The sequence below is a fragment of the Schistocerca gregaria genome, chromosome 9, assembly GCF_023897955.1.
Source record: "Schistocerca gregaria isolate iqSchGreg1 chromosome 9, iqSchGreg1.2, whole genome shotgun sequence".
Taxonomy (NCBI): Eukaryota; Metazoa; Arthropoda; class Insecta; order Orthoptera; family Acrididae; genus Schistocerca; species Schistocerca gregaria.
This window is the reverse complement of record NC_064928.1, coordinates 231,986,294-232,001,745: the sequence shown is the minus strand read 5'-3', so window position 1 is coordinate 232,001,745 and position 15,452 is coordinate 231,986,294.

Sequence of the window (15,452 nt, the reverse complement as noted above, 5' to 3'; positions counted from 1 at the left end):
TTCAAGTTTTAGGTATCGATTATTGACTTTTTAGCTGGCTTTGGTGCCTTGAACATGAGCTAGGACCTTAAGATTCTGCATGAAAGGAGGACTAGCAGCCGAGTTGCACGGGAGAATGTGAAAAGTGTTCATATGTAGTAAAAACCTGAGAAATCCGTCCGTTTTCGTCATTTGTTATCGAATCGACTTAAAGCCAGATCGTCACATTGGCCGCTCTTCTCTCTGAAACAGTTGTACTTATCGTCTTCAAAGCTATGTCGCGTGCTGCGGTATGCGGAGACACTAAAAGCACCATAGTAGATCACAGATGAAGCTTCTAAGTTGATGTAATAGCCAGTAAGAAGTAGTACAATTCAAGTTTTATGTATCGATTATTGACTTCTTAGCTGGCTTTGGTGCCTTGGACATGAGCTAGGACTTTAAGATTCTGCATGAAAGGAGGACTAGCACTTGAGTTGCACGGGAGAATGTGAAAAGTGTTCATATGTAGTAAGAACCTGAGAAATCCGTCCGTTTTCGTCATTTGTTATCGAATCGACTTAAGGCCAGATCGTCACATTGGCCGCTCTTCTCTCTGAAACGGTTGTACTTATCGCCTGCAAAGCTATGTCGCGTGATGCGGTATGCGGAGACACTAAAAGCACCATAGTAGAACACAGATGAAGCTTCTAAGTTGATGTAATAGCCAGTAAGAAGTATTACAATTCAAGTTTTAGGTATCGATTATTGACTTTTTAGCTCGCTTTGGTGCCTTGGACATGAGCTAGGACCTTAAGATTCTGCATGAAAGGAGGACTAGCAGCCGAGTTGCACGGGAGAATATGAAAAGTATTCTAATGTAGTAAAAACCTGAGAAATCCGTCCGTTTTCGTCATTTGTTATCGAATCGACTTAAAGCCAGATCGTCACATTGGCCGCTCTTCTCTCTGAAACGGTTGTACTTATCGTCTTCAAAGCTATGTCACGTGCTGCGGTATGCGGAGACACTAAAAGCACCATAGTAGAACACAGATGAAGCTTCTAAGTTGATGTAATAGCCAGTAAGAAGTAGTACAATTCAAGTTGTAGGTATCAATTATTGATTTTTTAGCTGGCTTTGTTGCCTTGGACATGAGCTAGGACCTTAAGATTCTGCAAGAAAGGAAGACTAGCAGCCAAGTTGCAGGGGAGAATGTGAAAAGTGTTCATATGTAGTAAAAACCTGAGAAATCCGTCCGTTTTCGTCATTTGTTATCGAATCGACTTAAAGCCAGATCGTCACATTGGCCGCTCTTCTCTCTGAAACGGTTGTACTTATCGTCTTCAAAGCTATGTCGCGTGCTGCGGTATGCGGAGACACTAAAAGCACCATAGTAGAACACACATGAAGCTTCTAAGTTGATGTAATAGCCAGTAAGAAGTAGTACAATTCAAGTTTTAGGTATCGATTATTGACTTTTTAGCTGGCTTTGGTGCCTTGGACATGAGCTAGGACCTTAACATTCTGCATGAAAGGAGGACTAGCAGCCGAGTTGCACGGGAGAATGTGAAAAGTGTTCATATGTAGTAAAAACCTGAGAAATCCGTCCGTTTTCGTCATTTGTTATCGAATCGACTTAAAGCCAGATCGTCACATTGGCCGCTCTTCTCTCTGAAACGGTTGTACTTATCGTCTGCAAAGCTATGTCGTATGCTGCGGTAGGCCGAGACACTGAAACCACCACAGTAGAACACAGATGAAGCTTCTAATTTGATGTAATAGCCAGTAAGAAATTGTACAATTCAAGTTTTAGGTATCGATTATTGACTTTTTAGCTGGCTTTGATGCCTTGGACATGAGCTAGGACCTTAAGAATCTGCATGAAAGGAGGACTAGCAGCCGTGTTGCAGTGAAGAGTGTGAAAAGTGTTCATATGTAGTAAAAACCTGAGAAATCCGTCCGTTTTCGTCATTTGTTATCGAATCGACTTAAAGCCAGATTGTCACATTGGCCGCTCTTCTCTCTGAAACGGTTGTACTTATCGTCTGCAAAGCTATGTCGCGTGCTGCGGTATGCGGAGACTCTAAAAGCACCATAGTAGAACACAGATGAAGCTTCTAAGTTGATGTAATAGCCAGTAAGAAGTAGTACAATTCAAGTTTTAGGTACTGATTATTTACTTTTTAGCTGGCTTTGGTGCCTTGGACATGAGCTAGGACATTAAGATTCTGCATGAAAGGAGGACTAGCAGCCGCGTTGCACGGGAGAATGTGAAATGTGTTCATATGTAGTAAAAACCTGAGAAATCCGTCCGTTTTCGTCATTTGTTTTCGAATCGACTTAAAGCCTGATCGTCACATTGGCCGCTCTTCTCTCTGAAACGGTTCTACTTATCGTCTGCAAAGCTATGTCGCGTGCTGCGGTATGCGGAGACACTAAAATCACTATAGTAGAACACAGATGAAGCTTCTAAGATGATGTAATAGCCAGTAAGAAGTAGTACAACTGAAGTTTTAGGTATCGATTATTAACTTTGTAGCTGGCTTTGGTGCCTTGGACATGAGCTAGGACCTTAAGATTCTGCATGATAGGAGGACTAGCAGCCGCGTTGCACGGGAGAATGTGAAATGTGTTCATATGTAGTAGAAACCTGAGAAATCCGTCCGTTTTCGTCATTTGTTATCGAATCGACTTAAAGCCCGATCGTCACATTGGCCGCTCTTCTCTCTGAAACGATTGTACTTATCGTCTGCAAAGCTATGTCGCGTGCTGCGGTATGTGGAGACACTAAAAGCACCATAGTAGAACACAGATGAAGCTTCTAAGTGGATGTAATAGCCAGTAAGAAGTAGTACAATTCAAGTTTTAGGTATCGATTATTGACTTTTTAGCTGGCTTTGGTGCCTTGGACATGAGCTAGGACCTTAAGATTCTGCATGAAAGGAGGACTAGCAGCCGAGTTGCACGGGAGAATGTGAAAAGTGTTCATATGTAGTAAAAACCTGAGAAATCCGTTCGTTTTCGTCAATTGTTATCGAATCGACTTAAAGGCAGATCGTCACATTGGCCACTCTTCTCTCTGAAACGGTTCTACTTATCGTCTGCAAAGCTATGTCGCGTGCTGCGGTATGCGGAGACACTAAAAGCACCATAGTAGAACACAGATGAAGCTTCTAAGTTGATGTAATAGCCAGTAAGAAGTAGTACAATTCAAGTATTAGGTACTGATTATTTACTTTTTAGCTGGCTTTGGTGCCTTGGGCATGAGCTAGGACCTTAAGATTCTGCATGAAAGGAGGACTAGCAGCCGAGTTGCACGGGAGAATGTGAAAAGTGTTCATATGTAGTAAAAACCTGAGAAATCCGTCCGTTTTCGTCATTTGTTATCGAATCGACTTAAAGAGAGATCGTCACATTGGCCGCTCTTCTCTCTGAAACGGTTGTACTTATCGTCTGCAAAGCTATGTCGCGTGCTGCGGTATGCGCAGACACTTAAAGCACCATAGTATAAAACAGATGAAGCTTCTAAGTTGATGTAATAGCCAGTAAGAAGTAGTACAACTCAAGTTTTAGGTATCGATTATTGACTTCTTAGATGGATTTGGTGCCTTGGACATGAGCTAGGACCTTAAGATTCTGCATGAAAGGAGGACTAGCAGCCGAGTTGCACGGGACAATATGAAAAGTGTTCATATGTAGTAAAAACCTGGGAAATCCGTCCGTTTTCATCATTTGTTATCGAATCGACTTAAAGCCAGATCGTCACATTGGCCGCTCTTCTCTCTGTAACTGTCGACTTATCGTCTGCAAAGCTATGTCGCGTGCTGCGGTATGCGGAGACACTAAAAGCACCATAGTAGAACACAGATGAAGCTTCTATGATGATGTAATAGCCAGTAAGAAGTAGTACAATTAAATTTTTAGGTATCGATTATTGACTTTTTAGCTGGCTTTGGTGCCTTGGACATGACCTAGGACCTTAAGATTCTGCATGAAAGGAGGACTAGCAGCCGAGTTGCAGGGGAGAATGTGAAAAGTGTTCATATGTAGTAAAAACCTGAGAAATCCGTCCGTTTTCGTCATTTGTTGTCGAATCGACTTAAAGCCAGATCGTCACATTGGCCGCTCTTCTCTCTGAAACGGTTGTACTTATCGCCTGCAAAGCTATGTCGCGTGATGCGGTATGCGGAGACACTAAAAGCACCATAGTAGAACACAGATGAAGCTGCTAAGTTGATGTAATAGCCAGTAAGAAGTAGTACAATTAAAGTTTTAGGTATCGATTATTGACTTTTTAGCTGGCTTTGGTGCCTTGGACATGACCTAGGACCTTAAGATTCTGCATGAAAGGAGGACTAGCAGCCGAGTTGCAGGGGAGAATGTGAAAAGTGTTCATATGTAGTAAAAACCTGAGAAATCCGTCCGTTTTCGTCATTTGTTATCGAATCGACTTAAAGCCAGATCGTCACATTGGCCGCTCTTCTCTCTGAAACGGTTGTACTTATCGCCTGCAAAGCTATGTCGCGTGATGCGGTATGCGGAGACACTAAAAGCACCATAGTAGAACACAGATGAAGCTTCTAAGTTGATGTAATAGCCAGTAAGAAGTAGTACAATTCAAGTTTTAGGTATCGATTATTGACTTTTTAGCTGGCTTTGGTACCTTGGACATGAGCTAGGACCTTAAGATTCTGCATGAAAGGAGGACTAGCAGCCGAGTTGCACGGGAGAATGTGAAAAGTGTTCATATGTAGTAAAAACCTGAGAAATCCGTCCGTTTTCGTCATTTGTTATCGAATCGGCTTAAAGCCAGATCGTCACATTGGCCGCTCTTCTCTCTGAAACGGTTGTACTTATCGTCTGCAAAGATATGTCGCGTGCTGCGGTAGGCGGAGACACTGAAACCACCACAGTAGAACACAGATGAAGCTTCTAATTTGATGTAATAGCCAGTAAGAAATAGTACAATTCAAGTTTTAGGTATCGATTATTGACTTTTTAGCTGGCTTTGGTGCCTTGGACATGAGCTAGGACCTTAAGATTCTGCATGATAGGAGGAATAGCAGCCGCGTTGCACGGGAGAATGTGAAATGTGTTCATATGTAGTAGAAACCTGAGAAATCCGTCCGTTTTCGTCATTTGTTATCGAATCGACTTAAAGCCCGATCGTCACATTGGCCGCTCTTCTCTCTGAAACGGTTGTACTTATCGTCTGCAAAGCTATGTCGCGTGCTGCGGTATGCGGAGACACTAAAAGCACCATAGTAGAACACAGATGAAGCTTCTAAGTTGATGTAATAGCCAGTAAGAAGTAGTACAATTCAAGTTTTAGGTATCGATTATTGACTTTTTAGCTGGCTTTGGTGCCTTGGACATGACCTAGGACCTTAAGATTCTGCATGAAAGGAGGACTAGCGGCCGCGTTGCACGGGAGAGAGTGAAATGTGTTCATATGTAGTAGAAACCTGAGAAATCCGTCCGTTTTCGTCATTTGTTATCGAATCGACTTAAAGCCCGATCGTCACATTGGCCGCCCTTCTCTCTGAAACGGTTGTACTTATCGTCTGCAAAGCTAAGTCGCGTGCTGCGGTATGCGGAGACAATAAAATCACCATAGTAGAACACAGATGAAGCTTCTAAGTCGATGTAATAGCCAGTAAGAAGTAGTACAATTCAAGTTTTAGGTATCGATTATTGACTTCTTAGATGGATTTGGTGCCTTGGACATGAGCTAGGACCTTAAGATTCTGCATGAAAGGAGGACTAGCAGCCGAGTTGCACGGGACAATATGAAAAGTGTTCATATGTAGTCTAAACCTGAGAAAACCGTCCGTTTTCGTCATGTGTTATCGAATCGCCTTAAAGCCAGATCGTCACATTGGCCGCTCTTCTCTCTGAAACGGTTGTACTTATCGTCTGCAAAGCTATGTCGTATGCTGCGGTAGGCGGAGACACTGAAACCACCACAGTAGAACACAGATGAAGCTTCTAATTTGATGTAATAGCCAGTAAGAAATAGTACAATTCAAGTTTTAGGTATCGATTATTGACTTTTTAGCTGGCTTTGATGCCTTGGACAGGAGCTAGGACCTTAAGAATCTGCATGAAAGGAGGACTAGCAGCCGAGTTGCAGGGAAGAATGTGAAAAGTGTTCATATGTAGTAAAAACCTGAGAAAACCGTCCGTTTTCGTCATTTGTTATCGAATCGACTTAAAGCCAGATCGTCACATTGGCCGCTCTTCTCTCTGAAACGGTTGTACTTATCGTCTGCAAAGCTATGTCGCGTGCTGCGGTATGCGGAGACTCTAAAAGCACCATAGTAGAACACAGATGAAGCTTCTAAGTTGATGTAATAGCCAGTAAGAAGTAGTACAATTCAAGATTTAGGTACTGATTATTTACTTTTTAGCTGGCTTTGGTGCCTTGGACATGAGCTAGGACATTAAGATTCTGCATGAAAGGAGGACTAGCAGCCGCGTTGCACGGGAGAAAGTGAAATGTGTTCATATGTAGTAAAAACCTGAGAAATCCGTCCGTTTTCGTCAATTGTTATCGAATCGACTTAAAGGCAGATCGTCACATTGGCCGCTCTTCTCTCTGAAACGGTTCTACTTATCGTCTGCAAAGCTATGTCGCGTGCTGCGGTATGCGGAGACACTAAAAGCACCATAGTAGAACACAGATGAAGCTTCTAAGTTGATGTAATAGCCAGTAAGAAGTAGTACAATTCAAGTATTAGGTACTGATTATTTACTTTTTAGCTGGCTTTGGTGCTTTGGGCATGAGCTAGGACCTGAAGATTCTGCATGAAAGGAGGACTAGCAGCCGAGTTGCACGGGAGAATGTAAAAAGTGTTCATATGTAGTAAAAACCTGAGAAATCCGTCCGTTTTCGTCATTTGTTATCGAATCGACTTAAAGCCAGATCGTCACATTGGCCGCTCTTCTCTCTGAAACGGTTGTACTTATCGTCTGCAAAGCTATGTCGCGTGCTGCGGTATGCGCAGACACTAAAAGCACCATAGTATAAAACAGATGAAGCTTCTAAGTTGATGTAATAGCCAGTAAGAAGTAGTACAATTCAAGTTTTAGGTATCGATTATTGATTTTTTAGCTGGCTTTGTTGCCTTGGACATGAGCTAGGACCATAAGATTCTGCAAGAAAGGAGGACTAGCAGCCAAGTTGCAGGGGAGAATGTGAAAAGTGTTCATATGTAGTAAAAACCTGAGAAATCCGTCCGTTTTCGTCATTTGTTATCGAATCGACTTAAAGCCAGATCGTCACATTGGCCGCTCTTCTCTCTGAAACGGTTGTACTTATCGTCTTCAAAGCTATGTCGCGTGCTGCGGTATGCGGAGACACTAAAAGCACCATAGTAGAACACAGATGAAGCTTCTAAGTTGATGTAATAGCCAGTAAGAAGTAGTACAATTCAAGTTTTAGGTATCGAATATTGACTTTTTAGCTGGCTTTGGTGCCTTGGACATGAGCTAGGACCTTAAGATTATGCATGAAAGGAGGACTAGCAGCCGAGTTGCACGGGAGAATGTGAAAAGTGTTCATATGTAGTAAAAACCTGAGAAATCCGTCCGTTTTCGTCATTTGTTATCGAATCGACTTAAAGCCAGATCGTCACATTGGCCGCTCTTCTCTCTGAAACGGTTGTACTTATCGTCTGCAAAGCTATGTCGTATGCTGCGGTAGGCGGAGACACTGAAACCACCACAGTAGAACACAGATGAAGCTTCTAATTTGATGTAATAGCCAGTAAGAAATAGTACAATTCAAGTTTTAGGTATCTATTATTGACTTTTTAGCTGTCTTTGATGCCTTGGACATGGGCTAGGACCTTAAGAATCTGCATGAAATGAGGACTAGCAGCCGTGTTGCAGGGAAGAGTGTGAAAAGGGTTCATATGTAGTAAAAACCTGAGAAATCCGTCCGTTTTCGTCATTTGTTATCGAATCGACTTAAAGCCAGATCGTCACATTGGCCGCTCTTCTCTCTGAAACGGTTGTACTTTCGTCTGCAAAGCTATGTCGCGTGCTGCGGTATGCGGAGACTCTAAAAGCACCATAGTAGAACACAGATGAAGCTTCTAAGTTGATGTAATAGCCAGTAAGAAGTAGTACAATTCAAGTTTTAGGTACTGATTATTTACTTTTTACCTGGCTTTGGTGCCTTGGACATGAGCTAGGACATTAAGATTCTGCATGAACGGAGGACTAGCAGCCGCGTTGCACGGGAGAATGTGAAATGTGTTCATATGTAGTAAAAACCTGAGAAATCCGTCCGTTTTCGTCATTTGTTTTCGAATCGACTTAAAGCCCGATCGTCACATTGGCCGCTCTTCTCTCTGAAACGGTTGTACTTATCGTCTGCAAAGCTATGTCGCGTGCTGCGGTATGCGGAGACACTAAAATCACCATAGTAGAACACAGATGAAGCTTCTAAGATGATGTAATAGACAATAAGAAGTAGTACAATTCAAGTTTTAGGTATGGATTACTGACTTTTTAGCTGGCTTTGGTGCCTTGGGCATGAGCTAGGACCTTAAGATTCTGCATGAAAGGAGGACTAGCAGCCGAGTTGCACGGGAGAATCTGAAAAGTGTTCATATGTAGTAAAAACCTGAGAAATCCGTCCGTTTTCGTCATTTGTTATCGAATCGACTTAAAGCCAGATCCTCACATTGGCCGCTCTTCTCTCTGAAACGGTTGTACTTATCGTCTTCAAAGCTATGTCGCGTGCTGCGGTATGCGGAGACACTAAAAGCACCATAGTAGAACACAGATGAAGCTTCTAAGTTGATGTAATAGCCAGTAAGAAGTAGTACAATTCAAGTTTTAGGTATCGATTATTGACTTTTTAGCTGGCTTTGGTGCCTTGGACATGAGCTAGGACCTTAAGATTCTGCATGAAAGGAGGACTAGCAGCCGAGTTGCACGGGAGAATGTGAAAAGTGTTCATATGTAGTAAAAACCTGAGAAATCCGTCCGTTTTCGTCATTTGTTATCGAATCGACTTAAAGCCAGATCGTCACATTGGCCGCTCTTCTCTCTGAAACGGTTGTACTTATCGTCTGCAAAGCTATGTCGTATGCTGCGGTAGGCGGAGACACTGAAACCACCACAGTAGAACACAGATGAAGCTTCTAATTTGATGTAATAGCCAGTAAGAAATAGTACAATTCAAGTTTTAGGTATCTATTATTGACTTTTTAGCTGGCTTTGATGCCTTGGACATGAGCTAGGACCTTAAGAATCTGCATGAAATGAGGACTAGCAGCCGTGTTGCAGGGAAGAGTGTGAAAAGTGTTCATATGTAGTAAAAACCTGGGAAATCCGTCCGTTTTCGTCATTTGTTATCGAATCGACTTAAAGCCAGATCGTCACATTGGCCGCTCTTCTGTCTGAAACGGTTGTACTTACGTCTGCAAAGCTATGTCGCGTGCTGCGGTATGCGGAGACTCTAAAAGCACCATAGTAGAACACAGATGAAGCTTCTAAGTTGATGTAATAGCCAGTAAGAAGTAGTACAATTCAAGTTTTAGGTACTGATTATTTACTTTTTACCTGGCTTTGGTGCCTTGGACATGAGCTAGGACATTAAGATTCTGCATGAAAGGAGGACTAGCAGCCGCGTTGCACGGGAGAATGTGAAATGTGTTCATATGTAGTAAAAACCTGAGAAATCCGTCCGTTTTCGTCATTTGTTTTCGAATCGACTTAAAGCCCGATCGTCACATTGGCCGCTCTTCTCTCTGAAACGGTTGTACTTATCGTCTGCAAAGCTATGTCGCGTGCTGCGGTATGCGGAGACACTAAAATCACCATAGTAGAACACAGATGAAGCTTCTAAGATGATGTAATAGACAATAAGAAGTAGTACAATTCAAGTTTTAGGTATGGATTACTGACTTTTTAGCTGGCTTTGGTGCCTTGGGCATGAGCTAGGACCTTAAGATTCTGCATGAAAGGAGGACTAGCAGCCGAGTTGCACGGGAGAATCTGAAAAGTGTTCATATGTAGTAAAAACCTGAGAAATCCGTCCGTTTTCGTCATTTGTTATCGAATCGACTTAAAGCCAGATCGTCACATTGGCCGCTCTTCTCTCTGAAACGGTTGTACTTATCGTCTGCAAAGCTATGTCGCGTGCTGCGGTATGCGCAGACACTAAAAGCACCATAGTATAAAACAGATGAAGCTTCTAAGTTGATGTAATAGCCAGTAAGAAGTAGTACAACTGAAGTTTTAGGTATCGATTATTGACTTTTTAGCTGGCTTTGGTGCCTTGGACATGAGCTAGGACCTTAAGATTCTGCATGATAGGAGGACTAGCAGCCGCGTTGCACGGGAGAACGTGAAATGTGTTCACATGTAGTAGAAACCTGAGAAATCCGTCCGTTTTCGTCATTTGTTATCGAATCGACTTAAAGCCCGATCGTCACATTGGCCGCTCTTCTCTCTGAAACGGTTGTACTTATCGTCTGCAAAGCTATGTCGCGTGCTGCGGTATGTGGAGACACTAAAAGCACCATAGTAGAACACAGATGAAGCTTCTAAGTGGATGTAATAGCCAGTAAGAAGTAGTACAATTCAAGTTTTAGGTATCGATTATTGACTTTTTAGCTGGCTTTGGTACCTTGGACATGAGCTAGGACCTTAAGATTCTGCATGAAAGGAGGACTAGCAGCCGCGTTGCACGGGAGAATGTGAAAAGTGTTCATATGTAGTAAAAACCTGAGAAATCCGTCCGTTTTCGTCAATTGTTATCGAATCGACTTAAAGGCAGATCGTCACATTGGCCGCTCTTCTCTCTGAAACGGTTCTACTTATCGTCTGCAAAGCTATGTCGCGTGCTGCGGTATGCGCAGACACTAAAAGCACCATAGTATAAAACAGATGAAGCTTCTAAGTTGATGTAATAGCCAGTAAGAAGTAGTACAACTCAAGTTTTAGGTATCGATTATTGACTTCTTAGATGGATTTGGTGCTTTGGACATGAGCTAGGACCTTAAGATTCTGCATGAAAGGCGGACTAGCAGCCGAGTTGCACGGGACAATATGAAAAGTGTTCATATGTAGTAAAAACCTGAGAAATCCGTCCGTTTTCGTCATTTGTTATCGAATCGACTTAAAGCCAGATCGTCACATTGGCCGCTCTTCTCTCTGAAACGGTTGTACTTATCGTCTGCAAAGCTATGTCGCGTGCTGCGGTATGCGGAGACACTAAAAACACCATAGTAGAACACAGATGAAGCTTCTATGATGATGTAATAGCCAGTAAGAAGTAGTACAATTAAAGATTTAGGTATCGATTATTGACTTTTTAGCTGGCTTTGGTGCCTTGGACATGTCCTAGGACCTTAAGATTCTGCATGAAAGGAGGACTAGCAGCCGAGTTGCACGGGAGAATGTGAAAAGTGTTCATATGTAGTAAAAACCTGAGAAATCCGTCGGTTTTCGTCATTTGTTATCGAATCGGCTTAAAGCCAGATCGTCACATTGGCCGCTCTTCTCTCTGAAACGGTTGTACTTATCGTCTGCAAAGCTATGTCGCGTGCTGCGGTAGGCGGAGACACTGAAACCACCACAGTAGAACACAGATGAAGCTTCTAATTTGATGTAATAGCCAGTAAGAAATAGTACAATTCAAGTTTTAGGTATCGATTATTGACTTTTTAGCTGGCTTTGGTGCCTTGGACATGAGCTAGGACCTTAAGATTCTGCATGATAGGAGGAATAGAAGCCGCGTTGCACGGGAGAATGTGAAATGTGTTCATATGTAGTAGAAACCTGAGAAATCCGTCCGTTTTCGTCATTAGTTATCGAATCGACTTAAAGCCCGATCGTCACATTGGCCGCTCTTCTCTCTGAAACGGTTGTACTTATCGTCTGCAAAGCTATGTCGCGTGCTGCGGTATGCGGAGACACTAAAAGCACCATAGTAGAACACAGATGAAGCTTCTAAGTTGATGTAATAGCCAGTAAGAAGTAATACAATTCAAGTTTTAGGTATCGATTATTGACTTTTTAGCTGGCTTTGGTGCCTTGGACATGAGCTAGGACCTTAAGATTCTGCATGAAAGGAGGACTAGCAGCCGCGTTGCACGGGAGAGAGTGAAATGTGTTCATATGTAGTAGAAACCTGAGAAATCCGTCCGTTTTCGTCATTTGTTATCGAATCGACTTAAAGCCCGATCGTCACATTGGCCGCTCTTGTCTCTGAAACGGATGTACTTATCGTCTGCAAAGCTAAGTCGCGTGCTGCGGTATGCGGAGACAATAAAATCACCATAGTAGAACACAGATGAAGCTTCTAAGTCGATGTAATAGCCAGTAAGAAGTAGTACAATTCAAGATTTAGGTATCGATTATTGACTTCTTAGATGGATTTGGTGCCTTGGACATGAGCTAGGACCTTAAGATTCTGCATGAAAGGAGGACTAGCAGCCGAGTTGCACGGGACAATATGAAAAGTGTTCATATGTAGTCTAAACCTTAGAAATCCGTCCGTTTTCGTCATTTGTTATCGAATCGCCTTAAAGCCAGATCGTCACATTGGCCGCTCTTCTCTCTGAAACGGTTGTACTTATCGTCTGCAAAGCTATGTCGTATGCTGCGGTAGGCGGAGACACTGAAACCACCACAGTAGAACACAGATGAAGCTTCTAATTTGATGTAATAGCCAGTAAGAAATAGTACAATTCAAGTTTTAGGTATCGATTATTGACTTTTTAGCTGGCTTTGATGCCTTGGACATGAGCTAGGACCATAAGAATCTGCATGAAAGGAGGACTAGCAGCCGAGTTGCAGGGAAGAATGTGAAAAGTGTTCATATGTAGTAAAAACCTGAGAAATCCGTCCGTTTTCGTCATTTGTTGTCGAATCGACTTAAAGCCAGATCGTCACATTGGCCGCTCTTCTCTCTGAAACGGTTGTACTTATCGTCTGCAAAGCTATGTCGCGTGCAGCGGTATGCGGAGACTCTAAAAGCACCATAGTAGAACACAGATGAAGCTTCTAAGTTGATGTAATAGCCAGTAAGAAGTAGTACAATTCAAGATTTAGGTACTGATTATTTACTTTTTAGCTGGCTTTGGTGCCTTGGACATGAGCTAGGACATTAAGATTCTGCATGAAAGGAGGACTAGCAGCCGCGTTGCACGGGAGAAAGTGAAATGTGTTCATATGTAGTAAAAACCTGAGAAATCCGTCCGTTTTCGTCATTTGTTATCGAATCGACTTAAAGCCCGATCGTCACATTGGCCGCTCTTCTCTCTGAAACGGTTGAACTTATCGTCTGCAAAGCTATGTCGCGTGCTGCGGTATGCGGAGACTCTAAAAGCACCATAGTAGAACACAGATGAAGCTTCTAAGTTGATGTAATAGCCAATAAGAAGTAGTACAACTGAAGTTTTAGGTATCGATTATTGACTTTTTATCTGGCTTTGGTGCCTTGGACATGAGCTAGGACCTTAAGATTCTGCATGATAGGAGGACTAGCAGCCGCGTCGCACGGGAGAATGTGAAATGTGTTCATATGTAGTAGAAACCTGAGAAATCCGTCCGTTTTCGTCATTTGTTATCGAATCGACTTAAAGCCCGATCGTCACATTGGCCGCCCTTCTCTCTGAAACGGTTGTACTTATCGTCTGCAAAGCTATGTCGCGTGCTGCGGTATGTGGAGACACTAAAAGCACCATAGTAGAACACAGATGAAGCTTCTAAGTGGATGTAATAGCCAGTAAGAAGTAGTACAATTCAAGTTTTAGGTATCGATTATTGACTTTTTAGCTGGCTTTGGTGCCTTGGACATGAGCTAGGACCTTAAGATTCTGCATGAAAGGAGGACTAGCAGCCGAGTTGCACCGGAGAATGTGAAAAGTGTTCATATGTAGTAAAAACCTGAGAAATCCGTCCGTTTTCGTCAATTGTTATCGAATCGACTTAAAGGCAGATCGTCACATTGGCCGCTCTTCTCTCTGAAACGGTTCTACTTATCGTCTGCAAAGCTGTGTCGCGTGCTGCGGTATGCGGAGACACTAAAAGCACCATAGTAGAACACAGATGAAGCTTCTAAGTTGATGTAATAGCCAGTAAGAAGTAGTACAATTCAAGTATTAGGTACTGATTATTTACTTTTTAGCTGGCTTTGGTGCCTTGGGCATGAGCTTGGACCTTAAGATTCTGCATGAAAGGAGGACTAGCAGTCGAGTTGCAGGGGAGAATGTGAAAAGTGTTCATATGTAGTAAAAACCTGAGAAATCCGTCCGTTTTCGTCATTTGTTATCGAATCGACTTAAAGCCAGATCGTCACATTGGCCGCTCTTCTCTCTGAAACGGTTGTACTTATCGTCTGCAAAGCTATGTCGCGTGCTGCGGTATGCGCAGACACTAAAAGCACCATAGTATAAAACAGATGAAGCTTCTAAGATGATGTAATAGCCAGTAAGAAGTAGTACAACTCAAGTTTTAGGTATCGATTATTGACTTCTTAGATGGATTTGGTGCCTTGGACATGAGCTAGGACCTTAAGATTCTGCATGAAAGGAGGACTAGCAGCCGAGTTGCACGGGACAATATGAAAAAAGTTCATATGTAGTAAAAACCTGAGAAATCCGTCCGTTTTCGTCATTTGTTATCGAATCGACTTAAAGCCAGATCGTCACATTGGCCGCTCTTCTCTCTGAAACGGTTGTACTTATCGTCTGCAAAGCTATGTCGCGTGCTGCGGTATGCGGAGACACTAAAAGCACCATAGTAGAACACAGATGAAGCTTCTATGATGATGTAATAGCCAGTAAGAAGTAGTACAATTAAAGTTTTAGGTATCGATTATTGACTTTTTAGCTGGCTTTGGTGCCTTGGACATGACCTAGGACCTTAAGATTCTGCATGAAAGGAGGACTAGCAGCCGAGTTGCAGGGGAGAATGTGAAAAGTGTTCATATGTAGTAAAAACCTGAGAAATCCGTCCGTTTTCGTCATTTGTTATCGAATCGACTTAAAGCCAGATCGTCACATTGGCCGCTCTTCTCTCTGAAACGGTTGTACTTATCGCCTGCAAAGCTATGTCGCGTGATGCGGTATGCGGAGACACTAAAAGCACCATAGTAGAACACAGATGAAGCTTCTAAGTTGATGTAATAGCCAGTAAGAAGTAGTACAATTCAAGTTTTAGGTATCGATTATTGACTTTTTAGCTGGCTTTGGTGCCTTGGACATGAGCTAGGACCTTAAGATTCTGCATGAAAGGAGGACTAGCAGCCGAGTTGCACGGGAGAATGTGAAAAGTGTTCATATGTAGTAAAAACCTGAGAAATCCGTCCGTTTTCGTCAATTGTTATCGAATCGACTTAAAGGCAGATCGTCACATTGGCCGCTCTTCTCTCTGAAACGGTTCTACTTATCGTCTGCAAAGCTGTGTCGCGTGCTGCGGTATGCGGAGACACTAAAAGCACCATAGTAGAACACAGATGAAGCTTCTA